Source organism: Xyrauchen texanus, chromosome 43, assembly GCF_025860055.1.
Source record: "Xyrauchen texanus isolate HMW12.3.18 chromosome 43, RBS_HiC_50CHRs, whole genome shotgun sequence".
NCBI lineage: Eukaryota > Metazoa > Chordata > Actinopteri > Cypriniformes > Catostomidae > Xyrauchen > Xyrauchen texanus.
In genome coordinates, this window is record NC_068318.1 from 7,998,171 (window position 1) to 8,019,565 (window position 21,395).

The window sequence follows — 21,395 nt, forward strand, 5'->3', positions numbered from 1 at the left end:
CACTTGAAGGCCAGGTTACTCCCCAACACTGCAGCATAGATATATCTGAGTATGACTGAGTAATCAGCTAATCACAGCATTGTAGTTACCAGTTACCCCCTCTAGACCGAACACACTGTGAATTCAAACCATTGCCCTCAGTGGCTAAAGCACACTTTTCTGTGTTTATCAGTATTCACCTGATATAAAAGTTAATATGTAACTGCGGTACAAAGGTGTTGCTGTGTTGGAATCAGTGCACACCACGCCTTATCTGTTTAACTAGTTTTCAATGGATCATTTCCCTGTCTAAGGTTTTGCAGTAGAAGTGGGGCAAACAATTAGAGAACATACATACATATTATGCCTCCTGTTCAGATGTAGCTTTTTCTCAGGTAAGAAACAAATATCTTTTCATGTTCTCTACAAATAGGTTTTTGAGTTATACATTTATTTTCATGATTTTCAACAGAAAGCAAGTAAAGAGAACAGAGAGCAAGAGAGTGAAAGATGGCGAGCAGAAAGAAACATTTACAAAACCCCAGATCACAGGAGAAGAATAAACTTACACTGAGCAGACATGAAAGCATTGTTAAAAGACTAAATTGTGAGTATAATAATTATTATTTATACTGTGCTGTTTATGATGTGATTTGTGACAAGGAACGTTTTTTTTTTTTTCAGTGACCAGTATGTACTGTATGTCACATGGTAGTTAAAACTGATGTGTGTAATTTTTTATGATTTAAATTACTTTTTTATTCCATTTAAATATGCAGAAAAAACTTTTAAGTAAACCCTTTGTATAGGCTGATTTCCGCCTGACACAGAAACATTGACTTAACCAATGCAGTGAATTTTGTATGAAATAGTTATTTGTTTAACCAATCAAAGACATTCACTACGTGTAGCTTGTGGCGCAAAAATGATGCACTTTGGGTCCTTTATCAAGACTACCTCTACAGCGCGGTGCTATGCAAAATGTGCCCAAGTCAGTGGGCATGACCTTGAAGTTTTGTAATTTTCATGCAAGAATGCACCAAGTCTTGGAATAAGTGGGTTAGCAAAATTGTGTGTGTAAAGCAAATCAAGCAATATGAATCAAGACAGCTGTACCAACCATACAGTAAGACGTTGGTAGCTAGTGAAGGTTAGAAATATAGAACAATTGTGGCTTGCGTTATTTTGCATAGTAACTGGGTCCTTCTTGAATGTCAGTTATACCATATGTGTGGGAAAGGTGGTGTTTATCAGGATTAATTGAATTGAATTATAGAGAAGTATAATTATTCATATTGATCTACTGACTTACAACACAATGGCTAGTATTAACTGTAGTTGTCAGGGACTGTAATTCTAGAGTTTGAACATTCACTTTGATAGCACCGTCAACTGCAAATACACAGACTGAGTTTAGACTTTGTGCTGAGAATAGACGTGGTTCTCAGATGTGTAATGTGTAAAGTGTAATTAATGTACGGTGACTCAAGGGTGTACAACACAACAAAATTCAGAGTTTGTTTTAATTGAAACAAACCTGCCAAGTGTGAATACACCCTAAAAGGCACCACATGTGACTGACGTAAAAGTGAAAGTTGAGATTTAGAGTAAAAAAGGACCTACATTTTTATGTTTCTCACCCACACCTATTACATTGCTTTTGAAGATATGGATTAAAACACTGGAGTCTTATGAATTCTATATTTTTCTTCTGGTGATTTTCGGAGCTACAAAGGTCTGATCACCATTTACTTGCATTGCATGGGCTGAAATATTCTTCTAAAAATCGTTGTTTGTGTTCTGCTGAAGAAAGAAAGTCAAACACATCTGGGATGGCAAGAGGGCGAGTAAATGATTTCGAGAATTCAAATGTTTTGGTGAACTATCCCTTTAAATTTTACAGTCTGGTTTTAGGGTTTGTTGACATTACATTGTCATGGCAATGAAGTTGTAAAACTGTCTATAGCTTTACACAGAAAAGGTTAAATTTTTTTGGTTTACTTTTCTGCTGTGGCTTTTTGGTTATGTTGTGGCTTTTCTTTTGTGTTAGGGCTTTATATCATTGTGTTGTGATTTATTTGAGTGTTTTTAGCTTTTATTTGCTTTGTTATTTTGTTGTGCTGTGCACCCCTGGGCCACTAGCATTAACTTTATCTCACAAAAATAGCAAATCAGAATTTGTGCCGCTTCTTTTACATAGACCTCCCGTAAATACACCCACAGTTTGTAAGGCCTGTTGATCCAGTGGAACTGTTTTGATTAGTGATCAAGAGGAACCGAGTTCAAATCCTGAAACTCAAAAAAAAAACTTTTTTATAGTTCTAAATTTAAAACCAAGCAAAGTTGCCTGCACCTCTGAGATCAAATATATTGAATTTGAACAAAAACAAGCAGTAAATATTATAAACTTTAATAAAATATTTCAGTATTCCTTTTTTTATATTTTCTCTCTTTTATTAGGAAAACACTTCTTACCTTGCTTATATAGTCAACACATCCATGCTATATTTACAACATAGCACAGCCTTGAGTACCTTATTGCCTTAAGAAAATTACAACATAAAACAAACTGTACATTGTATACACTCGTGTCATCTTGGACTTACAGTGACACCTAGAGGTGTGGATGCAGCATCATTCAAAATCAATAGTTTTCAGTTACAGATTGTAGTCATTGTAGAAATTCACTATTCACAATCAGCCATGATTAATTTAATCCAAGAGTGAAAGTGTCCAATAACAAGACGTTTACTGAGATTATGCGAGTAGTATTCAGCTGGTCATGTGATTCTAAAATGGCAGCCCTCATGAGGGTGTCCCTGCCCCATGTAGAATAAAACAGCTTTTATAAGGTTTCTGATATGACTAGAGTCCTCCTCATCTCATGTGAGTGGTCATGATTTTATATACATGTTTTAAAATGAATATTCATTTCTTTAGGAATTAAATTGTTTTAATGGGGACAAAATGTAGTGCACTTTTAAGTGCTGTCCTTCTGTGGGAAGATATAATCCCTGACAAACACAACATTGCCATGCAAACAAATGTAATAATTATCTATGAGTGCTGTTCAGTGATATGGTGAACAGTTGAGAAAGTTACACCTTAGCATTCCCATTCATCTCAAAATGACAGTTATTAAGTGGCACCCCGGAAGTACACCTTTCAATGAATATTCCAGGTTCAGTACCAGTTAAGACCAATCGACAGCTTTTGTGGTATAATATTGATTACAACAAAAATTTATTTTAAATTGTCCCTCGATCTCTTTAAATAAGAACACAAATCTGGATTATGGTGGGGAACTTACAATGTGGCCAATTTTGGAGGGTTTAAAAGGAGAAATGGTAAATTAAGCCATATTAACATATTGTTTTTACATCTCGTTATACTTTTGAAACACTGAGTATTTTAATATTTACGGATAGGATGCATTACTTCCATTAATGTGTGCCTCACTGAATGTAACCAAAGTTTGTGCTATTTTTTTAATGAAAAATATGGACAAATTGTAATAGATCTTGTAATAGAAACATTAAGACACAAAATTCCTCCTTTGGATGAAGAAGAAAATGTCCTCCAAAGAAAATGTATGTGTTCTTTCCATTTCGTCGAAAATAAAACTACAAAACTGTACTCTGATCTGGAGGCTGGATAAAGATTACCCTTAGACCAAGCAGTAAAAGCAAAACATGTATTGTGTATGCAGGTGTTCACTTGGAATCTAAAACACTTAGCAGTCATATATTAACTTATTTAACAGCAGGAATTGTTCACCTGGAGTGAAAACACTTTGTGAACTAAAATGCAAAGGAATGGAAGCTTTGATACGTTTAAAGGTGCTGTCAGCGATTGTTTTCATGAAAGGGTATGTAAAAAATTGTCCTACTCCCTGAAAGATATTAGCAAAATAAGTGTTGTAAAATGTCTCACCGATCTCTTTGACAGCTCTAGACTCTTTAAACAACAAACAAAAATGTGTACGTGGGCTGCGTTCACTCATGCTTTCTGCCAGTCAATCATTTTCTCGTTCATTTAGTATTGTAGTTACACCAAATTATTGAGGCTTTATGCCATTTTTATGTCATGTTGTTCATAACAGTTGTCAGCTGAGGGCGGTATTTTGCTGCTGTTGTTTTTAACAACTGTTTTGGCTCTCAGTAAAGCTCATTTTGGTATCTTTGGGGTGCAGGACTTTGAAAGAGGGAGTGCCGCTATTTTAATAGCTCAGTCTCGTGGAAGTAGAATGCCTAAAATCGCTTACAGCAACTTTAATGTTTATTCATCTTTAAAGACACATTTAAACATTCTATTCAAGCATTGTTGAGTGATACCAGAGACAATTTAGCAGAGATGGGCCACTTCTATTTAAATTAATGGGAGAAATTGGAACACCCAACCAAGAACCTCTTAATAGAGCCAATCAACTTTTAGATACAGACATCGCCTGCCAATCTTCTCACTAATACTCATGCACATTAGCTGTACAAGCTGATTTTAAATATGTTCTTTGATCGTGATCTTGACCAACCGTTTTTGAGATTTCGGTGTTTACCCATTCAAGTAGATAGGAGCTACACTGGCATGACTGGAAATAGTCTACCGAGAGCATTCCAAAGATGGCTGACAGTGGACTGACTTGCTATAAAGTCTCTGGTGATGCAAATAGTGAAACGTTCCATTTGATAATATACAAAACATCAACACATTTGGAACGCCACTTGCCCAGTCAAATTAGTGGACAGTTGTGTAAATGAAAATAATGATATGTAAATTTTTTAATTTCAGTCTTGTATGATCATGGCAAACCAGTAAAGTGTCATTCTGGGATACCTAAGGCAGTCCAAGATGAGGTGAGAAATCGAGTTCTGGTTCTTTATTCTTGTTCAAAGAATAAACGTGTGAAGCTAAAATAAAGATACCGCTGAAATATGGATAAGGATTATCGTGTGATAATCCTGATGTTTTTATGTAGATCTATGTCTTTTTATATCTTTGTCTTTATTTTTCTATATGTTTCTGTTGAGTTGTGCATTTTATTAATGAATTAATACAGTACACAACTCAAAATATTTTTGGCTGGAACCGATATACTGATCACATCATATTAATAATACAATTTGTAGTATTCAACATTATTTGTTTATGAATGTTTATATTTATCAGACTCTGTATTCTCCATAGAAAACTCCAGCACATTAAAGAACCAGAATGTAACACCATGACTCCACCTCAAAGTGGATGAATGTAGAACTGCATGTTCTTGCTGGTGCTGGTTTCTTGTTAGTGCTTATGAAATCTCAGTATAAAGCTGAGAGGATGATGGTGCCCTTTGACTGCAGTCGATGAAGCTGCGAAGACAACACAGCTAGAGACAGGCCGTTTTATTATTCCCAGTCCTTTCCTATTAACCGTTATGCTTATGTATGTGTCAGTTGTAAGACTGGTTTAACTACTGGAAATAAAAACAGTATTTTTGTTATAATTTAAGTGAACATATGCTGATTTTGGTCTCATAAGGGCCTGGAATTCATTCATTTATTAATGAATTCCCCACTTGAATTCTGCATATGGAATTATTTTGAATGTATTAAGACTACATTGTGCAAACGTTATATATTTTTTCCCAGTGAGGTGTGATGCACACATGTGCTGACTTGCATTATTATTGTTGTATAGATTATTAGTCCATCAATATGGGTTATTCAGTAGCTGATTCAGTAGCTGATCAAATGTGCATCATAGATGTGGAGACGTTAGGAACCTTACAGGTGTTATATGAATGATGAAGGTGCATTGAAGCCGCACCCTGCAGCTGAGCAGCTCTAATGGCATTTTCACTGCTGTTGCCTTAATTGTCAATGGGACTGTAAAGTCTGTGGAAATTTTACTAAATGTATTTTAACAGTTAGACATTATTTTAACAATTAAACACTGGTTGTATGGCACTATTTTCTGTAAAGCTGCTCTTGAAGAGTGTTCATTTTGAAATGCTCTATACAAATAAATCTGAATGGAAAATATTTCTTGAATATTCTAATACAGGTTTTTTTTTTAATTATTATTATTTTAAACTGTATGAGGTCTGGAGATGTCCAAGGGGATGCTAGAGGACCCAAGAAAAATTTGAGAGAGAAAAACAAAGATTTTACTAAATGTATTTTTAGGGCTGCTTGTCAAAGATACTGTATTAATTAAATATCTGTTTAATTCTGATTTTAACATTTTAATTTTATTCACAGCCCCAGAATTTAACAGTAAGAAATAAAGACCACATCTGCATTTTTGTGCTTGTCTCTCCTTCCTTGTGACATACATTATGCACAGCAAAGAACTGCATATGCAATATATCTGTTACAGTATATCTCCATGTCTATTTTCTATTCTCTGTAAAACTGCTTTAGAATATGATTTATTTTGAAAAGCATATCTTCTGGTTTACACATCTAACTACTTTAATAGTGGGAGAGAAAAAAACATGCTGCCAACTTAATACACAGTATAATTTTCTATTATATTTTGATAATTGTTTTGGCTTTATTGTACAATGACAACATAAAAGCAAATTATTTAATTTGTGAAACAACATGTCTTTGCACTCTTAATATTTTATAAATGTATCAAATATTATACATAGCTGCCTTTACATTTTTAAAATGGAATGGAATGGGCCTAGCCAATGCCATTCTTTCTAACAGGGTTCTAAAATAGGATAAAATGTGACTTACATTATAGTTGAGTCCGGGGCAAGTTGTCACACAGGGAAGTTGGCACGAGCTATATAATGCAGCTCGTAGTTTTGAGTCAAATGTCCAATTAAACTATTGCAGGTTTCTCTAGCAGTGATTATGTATGTTGGTTTCAAAGAAATATTTCAAATCTGTCTTAAATTATGATAACTTCCAATATCAAAATCCAATATCATCATATTTCTGTTGGGTAAACAAGTAAACACAATAAATCTACACTGCCATATATTCAGCCAAAGGTCAACAACAAAATGAAAGTAGATTTAAACTGAAAGTTTGTGTTCTCAGAATGTCAGGTTGTGGCAAGTTGTCACATTTTTATTGGGTCAGGTAGGTCACATACATTGTATACGTTTGTATAATTTATTCATTGCTATATTTTTTTTTAATATATAATAAAACAAGTTTAATATTACCTTTCACAAGTTTCATAATCTTTTTACTCTTTAAAATGTGCTGGAAAGCCTACAATAGGCTGTTTAATGGCAATTTTGATTGTGACAACTTACCCCATATATTGTGACATTAAACAGGGTCAGCATATGTTCAGTGAACTGTATCTCTTTTTTGCCCCATACATTAATGATGGGAATGTTCAATAACTTTGTCATCAAAACATTATGCTATGTGCTTTCCTGCTGCTCCGTAACTGACTTCAGAAAAGAAACCTTTACTGAGAAATATTCAATGGAATAAATGTGTGAAAACAATCCCCACCTACATACAAAAATCGTACATAATTTAGATACAAATATAGAATATAATAATAATAAAGTAAACATAAAAACTTTTAAGCTTTTCTTTCTGTACACTTTCTGCCATTTAGTCATGCACTGGCAACTCATTTGTTCCTTCTTTTTTCATGTCTTTATTCTGATGAATAATCTGTCACTCTTTTTTACTTTTAAAGTTTTACTTTTAGTTTAGTAACCTTTATTTAGCCAGGATAACGCATTAAGATAAAATCTCTTTTTCAAGACTGACCTGTCCTAGAAGGCAGCAAAAAACACAATGACAATCTGATAAAACCTCAGTGGAAAGCCCAAGACTGCAGTCTGGAGAAATGTGTCGCTCCCTCTTCATCCTCCACTCCAAACTGCTCTATCTTCCTGAGTCTTCACTAATTGATGCCAGTTCTTGATTATTTGTGCCCCAGTAGTCTGGTGGAAAAAAAAAAATTGATGACAAACTGCAGTTTAAGTGTCACTGCAGTGGCATGGAGCATAATACCATGTGTATCTGACTTTTTGTGCTGGTGACCCAGGTTCGATTCCACCTTTGTCCCACTCTTTTTCCCATTCTGCTTCTTGTCTACACTCCTAATATTTCCTTTAATGCTACTAAAGTAACAATGTAGTAATCATGTTTTTGGCGGAAACTCATGCATGGGTTTTTAAAAACATGATTAGGTATGACTAACTAATAACTATATATTAATTACTTTTTCTAACTATTTCAACCACTAGATGGTGGCAAGATCTTAGATCAAATCTCGTTCAGTTTCAGCAAACCTATTTCTATAAACTTGTTTTGGTTCATTAGTATGCTGGAATATTGAGGACCAAATTACTCAAAATTAAATCATTAAATAAATATATAAATAATTAAATAATTAATTAAATACACAGTGAATTAATTAAATGCATCATTAAATAAAATAAATAAAATATTTTTCTAATTTAATAAATGATGTTATAAATATAATGAATACATATTTTAATATGGGGGACCAAATTAATAAAAATTAAATTATTATTTAAATATTTAATAAATCATTAAAAATGTAGTAAATGAATTAAATGCATCATACATAAATCTATACATAAACTCTCCCATTTATTTCATTTCAGCTCTAGCTTTTTGTTTTTTTTTTCAATAAAAAAAACAAACAAATTATTTAAACAATAGCTCTATTTTCATTTAAGAGCTTGCTTTGGGATCTTTTTCATTGAAGCAAAATAATTACCAGCACGCCAATCAAAGCAGGTGGGTGTCATCTCTACTTTGAGATTTTCCCATTGGCTGAGAACATAGACTGTAAAAAAAGATGGACGACGCACCTTCGCTCTTTTCCATTGGTGAGTGTCCCGATATGGCGCTGACATCTTGGGACTTGAGTCTGCGCAGTTGCGAATTCGGGACCAGACCTGCGCAGTAGTGAGCAGGAAGTAAAGCCGCGAAATCAAGGCCCCGCCCTCACTCAAGCTGAATCAATCGCAAGCACACGCCCCCGCACTTTTGACTTTTGACTTATGACGGTGTGAAATAATGAATTATAGAAATTTAGGTATTACATTTAAAGCTCTAATCTCCTCAGTAATCCGAAGATCCCGAAAAAAAAGTCTGTTGGTGCTTCAGTGACTACTTCGCTCAGAGAACCTGTCAATCACAGCTATCAAAACACTTGAAATTACATCAACGTGATAGAAACTACAGTAAATGACAGAAACTATCTTTGGAAAAAAGATATGTGAAGTGTAATTTAACTGTTTAGTTGGTCTCACGTCCCGTTGAATAACATGGGGAGGCGGGGTTTATGACCTAAACTAGCACCAGTCACCGTGGGCCGATCGAGACGTTTTGGCCTCACTTTTGAGGGCTTGTGTGGCACATTTGGCTGAGAATGTCAGCAGTCCAGAGTGCGAAATGTGCAAAGTTTGGTAAGAGTGAAAAAGAAACCACAGAGACAGAAGCTGTCATATTACATTTTGGTTAGCGATAGAGTCAACAATAAATCTCGGATTTGACCAAGCCCAGCCATATAGTTGCGTTGTGAGAGAAATCGATTTTACTGATCCAAAGAAATCGATTTTAAAGGTTTTTAAAACCCACCGTAGTTGAGTCATGTGCCGATAGCCACAACCCTGAAAATGAAAAGCCACGAAGCTCATGTGTAAATGTAAAATTACCTAAAAAAAATTAAAAAGCATGCAAAATAGTGTTAAAATTATATACAAAAGTCAATTTATTTAATTATTTAAAAAGTTATTCATTAATTGAATAATTAATAATAATAATAATAATTGTTTATATATATATATATAACATTCTAATATGTATTTAATCATATTTAAATGATCATTAATGTCGCATGAAATTAATTCATATTATATGTTTAATGGTTTATTTAATTATTTAAATATATAATTATATATTTAATGAATTCACTAATTGTTTAATGATTTGTTTAAATGTTACTTAATGAATTAATTTTGCGCTCTATGCTGGAAAGATTCCAATGCAGGAACGTTTAATGAACAAACTTTTAAAGATCCAATCAGACTGTCTTTTGCTTCAATCCAAAAAGAGAGAGAGAAATCAAAACCTATGGCTACAACAGTCTTGTATTGGTTTTATCAATGTTCATTTGACTTATTATCCTCACTGGAAAATGTTAGAGTTAGGCTATAGAGTTTTCTCAGACAACTGCTACAGCACAGTAAATAATGAGAATGCAAGTGGTGCTTCATAACGTCCTCAACTCTTTCTATGCTGCCACCCAGTGGATGAATTTGGTATTACATGTAAAGTTCATGAACTTCCTGTTTACTTATGATAAACATGCTATGTTCAGACTCAGGGGTGTCACCAGACCCCTTTTAAATAAATCTGCTGTGCCCCAGTGCCCCAGTCAGCGGCGTGCGCCTGTGCGCTTGCTATAACCAAAGCCACTGCAGCGCGCACAGCCACACACACAAGTCCAGGGGCGGGATGCACCAGCTATACGTCATTTAAAATAAATTAATATAAAATATAAAATTTTATTAAAATAATTTTAGATACAGTTCCTATATATTGTTATTTACACAGGGCAAACATACTATTTATTAAATCTACTTTTATTACGTATCATAATTTAATGGGGATATAATTTATTACAGCTGACAGTTACAAGGTTTGAACATTAACTGTAGCGAGATAAAATTCAAAGCTTTTTAACAGTTCTGTGTACAAATTTGAAGGCCGTTTATTGGATCAATACAGGTAAACGTCATATTATGCGACTACGCATTACTTTATGGAGAGTTTACGACCCACTAGTTAAGTCTTGACATGAGAACAGGTGGTGCAACCAAATTAAGCACCGACTTATTTACAAACTAACTAGTAAGCCCTTAGTGTGAACTTTACCTCCTAACTTATCTGAGAACAGCTGTTGCAACCCTACCCAGCTGTCAGCACGCAAGTTGAGGTAGGCTATGAAAACATGATGGAACTAAAGTAAGTTTCTAAATAATACAGATGATCTTATTTTGACTCAAACATTATTGGCTCCTATAGATGGACATCAGAAAATTCTTTGGACAAAGCAGGGACAGGAAAGCAGAAAGGAGAGATGAGTTTGAGGGAGGTGAGACTTGATAAAAAAAACTACATCGTCAGCAGTCAGAGTCAGGTTTCAGACATCAGATGAAAAAGCATCAAGTCTCAAGAAACCTCTGTCAAGTCCATGGAATTGTAGAGAAAATAAACACATGTTTGCACATCAATAAACACATCAATCATTTGGATATGAAATGAATAATTTAATTAGCTAGCGCTAGTTTAGGACACTACATAAACAGCTGGCAGTAACTATGGTGGCTGTGTGCTATAGTTTGGCTTGTTTTGAGTTGTTGCAAGTAAATTTATTGAGTTTCAAACGTCAGTTTAAACTTACACCAATTATGTTTGCTAGCTAGTTATTAATTTATAGAAACGACACTTCTGCATTTATAAAGTTAGAGATTTGTCTTTCAAGCTAGCAATTAGCAGTTTAGCAACCAACTCTGCCTAGCGACCAACTCTCTGCTCATTCTGAGAACATTTTGTCTAAGGCAGTTTCATCTGATGTTGGATAATGAAATTACATAGATTTACTTGACAGAGGTTTTCCTGATGTGTAATGTGTAATATATAATAATGCAAAGCACAGGCATAACCACTTGACAATGCTTTCAAAACAGATGGGAGAAAAATATAGGTGCATCATCTCACTCTCCAAACGAGCGCCCTGTCCAGCCGCGGTGCAGATCTCCTCCATCGCACAAGAAAAACTCAGCTACAGAGGAGACTGATAAATATTTTGATATTACATGCTGCAATCACCGATTTGTGACATCATCGTTGTGTGTTGCGTTAAGAGTGACGCAAAAGACCATTTGAAATCTGATTTGAGCAGCCAGAGCGTCTGGACTGAGACGCATCTGAAAAAAATCAGATTTCGATCGCATTTGAAGCCACCTCCCAATCATATGTCATGTGGTTTATTGCTGTCCAAACTATCAAAAACTCATCTCGATACAATCTGGATATGCAAAAAAATTTATTTTTAGTGGCTGCGTCAGAAACCAAATCTAGCTGTCTTGTTGCCTCGCAGCCCTATTAGTCAATGACACATCAGACAGCGTTCGTGTACCAAATTACCTCCAGAAACTGGTTTTAGACCCGTTTTCTAGTCTGCCCATATGCAACTTTATATTTTAATTAACAAAGATTGCACATTTGTTTGCATTTTTCTATGGGATTCAACTGGAAAATAGCACAAACTGTGTAACTCGCAGCAACTAAGAGCACTCTCTGCCCATTCTCAATTACTCAAGTACATCACTGTGGCACATATGTTGCTATCTCCTTAATACTGTATATTAGCACTTGTGGTGGTTAAAATTAAAAGCAGTTCATGAGCAAGTCTTTGTTATTCTGCTAAACATCTTGAACTGATTTTTGATAAACATAGTTAACTGATGAACGTAGTTACACATACTTAGACTATACATAGCAAACTGCGCATGTGTGAGAAGTTGATGTAAGGCTGATCAAGAGGTTGTAAAATTCAAAGAACTCTGCGAGAACCAACGTCATAAAACTCTCACACAGATGAACATCTCCACCCAAGATAACACTCCTTACTTGCTAAGGACCATACAACGCAAATCCCATTTTGACCTCTATCTCACCTAAGGGCAATTTAGAAGGACATCCTTTTCTGTAATAAGAGGTTTTCTGTTCATACATGTTTGATATCATTCAAGAGGTCGCAGTGCGACTGGTAAGGTAGTCTCATTCCCTTTTCAGAAAAACCAAATCTCCATTAAGATTTGAGAACTTAACAATATCCTGCACTCTATTTGAGACATGTCCCTCCCAATTCTCCCACAGGGTCCACATGCTGTATGCAGATTAGGTATATTCTTTGTAAACATCAAAGGACCTAATCAGTCACAAGTTTCAAAGGTCTTTGCCAAATGCTGTATAATTCTGTAGGTCTGTCCCATCCCTGCCTGTATGTTAATGAGGTATGTCCCCAGGACTACCAAACCTAACCACTCCCCAAATTCCCTTGTTCATGGTTTGGGTATTTAAGAAGATGTGACACATTACTCAGGGCTCTCTGTAATCAGACGATCCCAAACAGTTTACTGTTTGTAATTTATATCAAGTGATTGCAATTCGAATTTCTTATGTTTTGATAAAATGTCTAACTTTGACTTATCAATGTCTAATTGGAATTGATTAATTGATTATGTTACCTGGTCAATAAATTGTCAACATTTGATTTTATTCTGACTGACTCTGACATTGTGTTTCCCAAACAGATTAAACTATTCGTATGTGACGACTAATATTTGGCATCGATTCAAGTGTACTTGGTTTGCAAAGACAAAAAGGGAATTTCCGTTTAGAACAGCAAACGCTGCTTGACCAATCTAAATTTGGGTGTCGTACCTCTGTTTTAATTTGATGTTTCTCCAGATAAGTGTACGTGGGAAACCACGCATGGCCAATCCAAAGCTATTAAAGCTATTACAAGAGAAGTTATGTTGGTCAACTTAGATCTGTAATAGTGGCCGTGACCTCTACTGAAGAAAACGGTAAATTACATTCAAGTGTGTGCAATTCCATGGGGCTATACTGAAGTATCTTTGATTGTGTGAACTTGAACGTGACCGATCTCAGGTAGGCTCTCTATATAGCAATTACCTCTGTTTGATGATCCAATACTGGCCGCTTGTGATCGTGAGACCCGCGGTGTAGAGAAAACATGCGAGGACCTCAAAGCGACATAGTTTCTTAATCTAAACAGGTAAAATATAATTAAAGGAGTTAAAAGAATAATCAAGCATTCGCTCACTTTTAATGATACTCAGATATCATTAAAAACCTTTTTCATTTATGGAGTCAGATGAATAAACGAGGTAATACATAAGAGAAAATGTATTTCATTTAATATTGTTGTGTTGCGTACAAGAAAGACAGTAAACCGCAGAGACCTTCACCCGTATTATTGGAGACCGTCATTGGACCGATAAACGGGCTTACATTGACAAAAAGAGGGATCCCTTCTAGACACGACCTTGTGGAACGGTGCACACAGGATCATGGGATTTGAAAGGCAGTGAAGGATACATCAGATTAAGGTGTCTCAGTAGACAGGATGCGACATGAACATTGGATTCGTGCCTTGGTCCCTTCCTACCTCCATATACATCCTCTGGAGGCACATTTTCCTGGTTTCAGCCAAAATAAAGCCACTTTCATCATATATTTGTTATAGCACTTGGATAAACAATCAAACGCTAACATTATTAAACCCCACTAGCATGCATTCAGACCACTATATTTTGAAGGCAGATTTTAATCGTAAGGTTTCAATATGTTCTTCGGACAAAAGTACTTTCTTGAAAATCAGGTCATGACATGTCGTAAAATCTTTATCAGGGCAGGTTTTCACATGTTCTAAACACTTAAAATGTATAGGCTATTTATTCAATTACAATATTTGTTCATCAAAAAAATGTTTAGATATACTTTTAATTTGCATGTAGGCCTACTCTTAAGTTAAAACAAGCTATAGATATGTGTATATGTGCATGACGAGAGGGGAAGATGTCTGTTTTTTTATATGGTTTGTACTGTTGCTGCAGTGTCCCCTTTCAGGTTCCTGTAGCAGTCCTTATTTTACAGTTGAACTTACTAACATTGTTATTATAATTTCATATTTGCTTCATATTTTCAGTGCTTTAAGCCATGTATTTCTTTGCTTTTGTTGTTTTTGTTACATCAACTTCATTCTGTGTGTGCCCATGTAAATACTTTTTCTTATTGTAAGACTGTACTGTATATTGATTGAGCATTGGGAGGTGTATTAGTGCACATAATGGATTTAAATTGGCATATTACGAAACAGACAATTGGTACAATGGATACACCCTGTTTTCCAAGCCAGTAGAAGTAACAAGTTCAAGCACGATTGGAAACATCTCTGTTTTAGTCCAAAACATGGTTTTAGATCTGTATAATGGCCCTGGTCACTTCTATACATATTAGTTATTAAGTTAGAAGTTATTCTTCTAAATAAGTTCATCAGTTCACTGAAAATATACTTGGAGGATAAATGCACAGTGTGTTCTTTAATTCTTTTCTAAAGACTTGTAAAGATATAATCAAATTATCCAGATCCAAAAATATGCAAAGGGAAGGAATGATGAATCCACACTCAAAAATGGGCTAAATCTCACATCAATTTATTTATACAGGGTCGATATTGAGAGCCCCGATCACCTTGGACCTTCTGAGAAAAGGCCAATGAAAATTGGCGAGTGGAATTTGCATGCCACTCCCCCTGACATACAGGTATAAAAGGGAGCTAAAATGCAGGATTCATTCAGGTTTTGTGTTGAGGAGCCGAGATACAGTTCCAGCTATTTCAGCTGCTAGTACAGCATTGTGGCAAGAGGGGCACAATGTCTCGTTCCATCCGTCAGGGAACGGAGGTTACGACAGTAACCGAGGCGTTCCCCTTTTTTGCAAGGGGGGCGGGCAAGGACTGGGTCTGGTAGGCCAATGCAATGGCGTCCATGATCCAGTGGGAAAGCCTCTGTTTGGAGACGGCGTTCCCTTTCTGCTGTCCACCAAAGCAGACAAAGAGCTGCTCAGAGCATCTAAAGCTCTGCATGTGATCCAAGAAGGTGCGCAAAGAACGCATCAGACTCAGCAACAACAGACCAAACTCCTGGCAAGTGTCGCTGAAAGAGAATGCTTGCAGGGCCCCCATCCTCTTGATGGAGGTGAGCGCAATCAGGAGGGCCGTCTTTAACTCTTTCCCCGCCACCGTTTTTAAAAAAAGTTGCCAGCCACCGCCAGGGTTTTTGACGATTTTCGCTAAACTTTAATGACCCGCAGAATATTTTCTTCCATGAATATATGAAGATGCTATATATCAAAATAAAGATCTGAGCCTCTGCTTTTAGGCAAAGAAACCGATTTTATTTTATCTTCATTTGTTCTTTTTTTATTGCCACTTGAACAGAGGTAGGTTTTGACAAAAACAACATTTCGGACAAAAAGCTGAGAAAAAGGCATTTTTATCAAACAAGTGCTTTAGTATTAGTATGGTGTTCCACTTCACGTTTGAGACGATCGCAGTCTGTTTCTTTGATCAAAGAGTTGCGTACTCTTTCAAAACATGCGTGCGGGTCTTCCTTACCGTATACCACCTAAAACACGGATACCCGGAAAATTCCGTGTTTGGCGGGGAAGCGTTTTTTTCATAAAACCCGGAAAATTCCGTGTTTGGCGGGGAAAGAGTTAAGGAGAGGGCTTTCAGGTCGACTGACTCTAGTGGCTCAGATGGGGCTCTACAAAGGCCCAGGTGGACCACGGAGATATCCCATGAGGGGAAGAGGGATGGCCAGGGAGGATTCAGCCTTCGGGTGCCTCTGAGGAACCTGATAATCAGGTTGTGCTTCTCTAGGGAGTTACCGTCCACTGCGTTGTGGCGGGCGGCTATAGCGACTACGTATACCTTCAAGGTGGAGGGGGACAGCCACCCTTCCAACCTCTCCTGCAGGAAGGAAAGCACTGACCCGACTGTGGAAGGGTGCCAAGGCAGAGCCGTCTGGGATTTTGCCACCGCAGGGGGATGCCCTCTGCGATCAGACTGGGTGCAGGATCTTGAGCCGTGCCGGGGCAAGATGTGCTGGATGGCCTCTGTCTGCTTTTTCACTGCCGAGAACCGCTGGGCGAAGCTTCCTGCTGGGGGCTCTACGTTGGAGCCGAGAACTGGGCTTGGGCTGAGGCGGAGCCGCCTGGGCTTTCGCCACTGCAGGGGGATGCCCTCGGCGAGCAGATTGGGTACAGGATCTTGAGCCGTGCCAGGGCAAGATGTGCTGGATGGCCTCCGTCTGCTTTATCACTGCCGAGAACTGCTGGGCGAAGTCCTCAACGGTGTCACCGAAAAGTCCAATCTGGGAAATGGGTGTGTTGAGAAAGCGTGCTTTGTCTGCATCCCTCATCTCGACCAGATTCAGCCACAGGTGGCACTCCTGGACCACCAATGTGGACATTGCCTGCCCGAGTGCACGTGCCGAGACCTTCGACGCCCGGAGGGCGAGGTTGGTCGCCGAGCGCAGCTCCTGCAGCACATCAGGATCAGGACTACCCATGTTCAATTCTTTTAGTTCCTTGGCCTGGTGTACCTGCAGGTGGGCCATGACATTCAGGGTGGAGGCAGCCTGTCCAGCAGCACTGTAGGCTTTGGTCGCCAGAGACGACATAGTCCTACAGGCCCTGGAAGGGAGCGCAAGACGATCCCACCAGGTGGCAGCGTTCTGCGGGCACAGGTGCATCACAACTGCCTTATCCGCCTGAGAGACCTTCTTGTACCCTCGGTTCATAATGCACCACTGGGAAGAAAGGAACCTGGGGGGTGCATGGCCGTGAGTGGCGCCCCAAACCCAGGCATCAATCATCGAACCGCAAGAGCGGAGAGATAATGATCGCACCCAAGAATCAAACAAGGACGGAAAGGTCCTAACACAAGGACGCGTCTTTAGAATAATGTTTAATGTCAATGTGTGTTCTCTTTTAAGATATATATACTTTTAGCAGAAAATATACTCTTTAGTAGCACTGTCGAATAGCCAAGGGGTGAATCTGCAGTTGGCGTGCAGAAGGAGAGAAAGCCGCTGGAATATGCCATATATCCAACAGCATACGCTTCTGTAGAGGTGAATGGAACTGCAGTAGTATTCAGCTCGCTAATAGTACAACCGCTCGGCTCCGAAAAAAAAATCTGAATGAATCCTGCATTCCAGCTTTTATACCCGTATGTCCAGGGGAGTGGCATACAAATTCCACTCGAAAATTTTCATCACCTAAGATTCGAGGTGATCGAGGCTCTCAACATCGACCCCTAGTGTCACTACATCGACACAACATCGAGTGATTGACAGAAGGGGAACAGTATATACCCCCATAAATGTAAAAGAGCATCTGAAAATCAGATCCACATGGGGTAAATATTGCACCTTAATAAAATAGTAAACTTCTGACACTGCTTTATTATTCCTTGTGGTACTATGAAGAATAAAAAATAACCTCAAAAGCATTTTCTGCTCTTTTCAAAATGATAATAATAATAATCAACTGACCCATGCATAGTATAGATTAATTAATAGTTTAATTAATACACTTTCAGAAAAAATATTGAAAATGCCTGAATGTAAACTATAAAAAAGTAAAAGACTACAATGAAAAAGTGGTAATCTGCAATTGTTACCTCAAGGATCCAGTTCTACTTGATTGAACCCATAAAAATTACTTTTATTGGTGTAACTTAATTTGCCAAGTAAATTTAGTGAAGTTAACACATTTTTAAATGTAATAAAAATCTGTTAATTTAGTTGTTACCTCATGAAGCACATTATTATGTTATTTCACAAATGTTTTTATAGTGTATTTTAAAATTCAGTTAAGTACAGGTTAGTGTTTTGTAGTCCAATAATTTTATTTTTTTCATTAAGTTGATAGCTATATAAATCATACAAATAAAAGTCCAAGTCAAGTAACATGTAAACTGTTTATTTTCAAATGGTTCTCAAGTCTTAAAAATGTGACCAAATCAAGGAACCTGAACTCAAGTACAGCTCACAGGAAATTCTTTCTAGACACTTAATCTGCGTCTGGGAAACCAGTCCAGGTTCATTTAAGGTCTAGGCATTTGAGGACATTCTGTTAGGGAAAAGCACACACCCAGAAAATATTTGATTCTTATGCAATATTTACAGGTTGTGCAGAAGGGATTTTCATTGATGTTTGAAGGCTCTAGGATGTGGCTTTAACTCTTTGACAACAGAATTGTCATGGGGGCCACACTCCTGTTCCTGCTGAACTGAGCCAGTAATGTACTAAAACTGATGTCAGCTCAGAAGGCACTGGAGGTCAGGTCCTGATGATGAACTTGAGTAGCATGTAACATTTAAAACAATAATGATAACCATATAGGTGGGTGAAAAAACAGTATAGGCTCTGTACATTAAGGTGGGATAGAAGAAAGTATTTAACATTGAAAATATGACATGCATCAGCTTTAATATTCTTCTGCATTGAATTAAACAATTTCACACAGAAATGAGCTTCATGGCTTGAGCCAACAGACACACATGGGAGCAGTGTTCTAGCTAGAAATTGCAACAGTTCTCTGTTTAAGCAAGACTTATAATTTTAATTATGGTGGTTGAACATCTATCATCTTCAATTTATGTATGTTTGATTCTCATAAGGGGTAGATATTATCCACCATATATACACGTGTTTGGCTGATGTTGATCCCTTTCTTGGTAACAGTTTCTATTTTGGCCAGAGTGGAAAAAAGTAATGTCTGATTTTAATGAGCGTTTCAACATTGTCAACATCTGATAGTTCACCAAGAATGACATACTCATCCTCATGTCATTCCATCCCCAAATGTCTTTCCTATCTTCTGTGTAACAAAATTAGATATTAAACAGAATGTCCACACTGCTCATATCAATACAATGCAAGCTTACAGTGACCAGCAGTGGCTGTAAAGGGGAAAAAAGGACATAAACATTTATATATGAGTAGTCCATACGAGTATGCTATATTCACACATTGTGTGTGTGTGTGTGTGTGTGTGTGTGTGTGTGTGTGTGTGTGAGAGAGAGAGTGTTTTTATCACTTTGTGGGGACCAAATGTCCCCATAAGGATAGTAAAACCCGAAATGTTTGATGTTGTGGGGACATTTTGTCGGTCCCCATGAGGAAAACGTATAAATCATACTAAATTATGTTTTTGGAAAAGGTAAAAATGCAGAAAGTTTTCTGTGCGGGTTAGGTTTAGGGTTAGGGGATGGAATATATAGTTTGTACATTCTAAAAACCATTATGTCTATGGAAAGTCCCCATAAAACATGGAAACTCAACGTGTGTGTGTGCGTGCGTGCGTGTATGTTGTTGTTTTGTTTTGTTTTTTTGTCACTGTTTACTTTTGTTGTATGGAAAAGAGCAGCTTGGACATTCTGCTTAATATTTCCTTTTGTGGTTTGAAGGGGAAAAAAGGTAATATGGGTTTGTAAGCACCATTATGGTAATTTAATGAAGACAACTGACATTTTTTGGGCAATCAACAAAATTAGGACACTAAACACAGATACTATGCAGTAATTAACTCTGCAGGTTTAGAACCAGCACAAAGCATGGCCTCTCCATCAGGAAAACAACAAACTGCATACACTTATCTAAGTTTCCATCCAAGTGAAGAACTTAGCCACTGTGAACAACAAAACAAACAGTACATGTTCACCAATCAGCTAAGCTCTGCACCCGCTCAGAAATACATCACAAATGCAGTTGTTTGTATTGTTCGCATTTACACCCTTATGGAGATCCCTCTTTGAAATTCTGCCATGTTAGGTGTTTTACTCCATTTCCTAATGAGCTGCTGGAAAGGCCATGGCAGTGTGGTAATCCCTGGCAATGTGATTTTTCACTACAGTCACAAATCAGCATGCCAGGAACCCTCACAGCCACAACAAGCCTGTAACCCCCCACCATCCCACCTCAACTCCCATGCTTGGCTAAACTGTAGGTATTTCACTAATTATCCTGTACACCAGATAAGGAACTTGCTTGAATTTTCTCTCTTTAAAATCTAGAGAGATAAGGCTTTGAACTTATCAGTTAAAATTACTTATTTACTCCAATAAGAGTATAATTTACTATATGAGGTAGATGCAGAATGGGTAAGGAAAAGATGTTCATTAAAGATAAAAGCTTTTTTTAATGCAAAAAAAGTTAAGTAGAAGCTGTTGTGGTAGTTATAGCAAATTTGATTAACTCTCTTAATACATTGGAGGTAAAGATTCATATTGTTGTTGACTGGAAGCTCCTGTCACCTAGACAAATTCCTTGTATGTGTAAGCATACTTGGCAATAAAGCTGATTCTGATTCTGATTCTGATTCTGATATTTGAAGTGGTTTGCCACTGTGAATTATAAAGGTACTGTGGTAATGTGAAGTTGGTAGGTTTAGTCTTGGAAGATGAACTGCTGCTACACAATTAGACATACACAAGGCAAGCTTCATCAAGCATGTAGGAAATGCAGCTGCTGCACAATTCGACGCAAACAATCCCTTGAAACAGATCAAGACAAGCGGTGCCGGGGAGGAGGAGATTCTCAGAGAGAAAACTCTCATAGAGTGCTGCAGTGAAACCGGCTTACCTGCAAACAAACTAAGCAATTTAGATGTTAGACAAAGAGGGAGTTTGCAAGTTGATTGGCTTACAGATTACACATAAAAGAACCTATGAACTATCAGCCTATCAAGAACCTTAGCAATAATACCAATGTACCATGTCCATATACCTTGGTACTATGTAG

General features: G+C 37.2%; 1 protein-coding gene across 3 annotated transcripts in view; it reads left to right on the forward strand.

Annotated features, from left to right (window-relative positions):
• The first annotated feature begins 230 nt into the window (after positions 1–230).
• Positions 231–21,395, forward strand: part of LOC127635515 (phosphatidylinositol 4-phosphate 5-kinase type-1 beta-like) — an 82,082-nt gene continuing 60,917 nt past the window's right edge. For all 3 annotated transcript variants that reach the window (XM_052115607.1, XM_052115605.1, XM_052115603.1), the window contains exons 1-2: positions 231–374; positions 452–586. The gene's annotated coding sequence lies outside the window, so the exon portion shown is untranslated. The remainder of the gene's footprint in view (positions 375–451; positions 587–21,395) is intronic.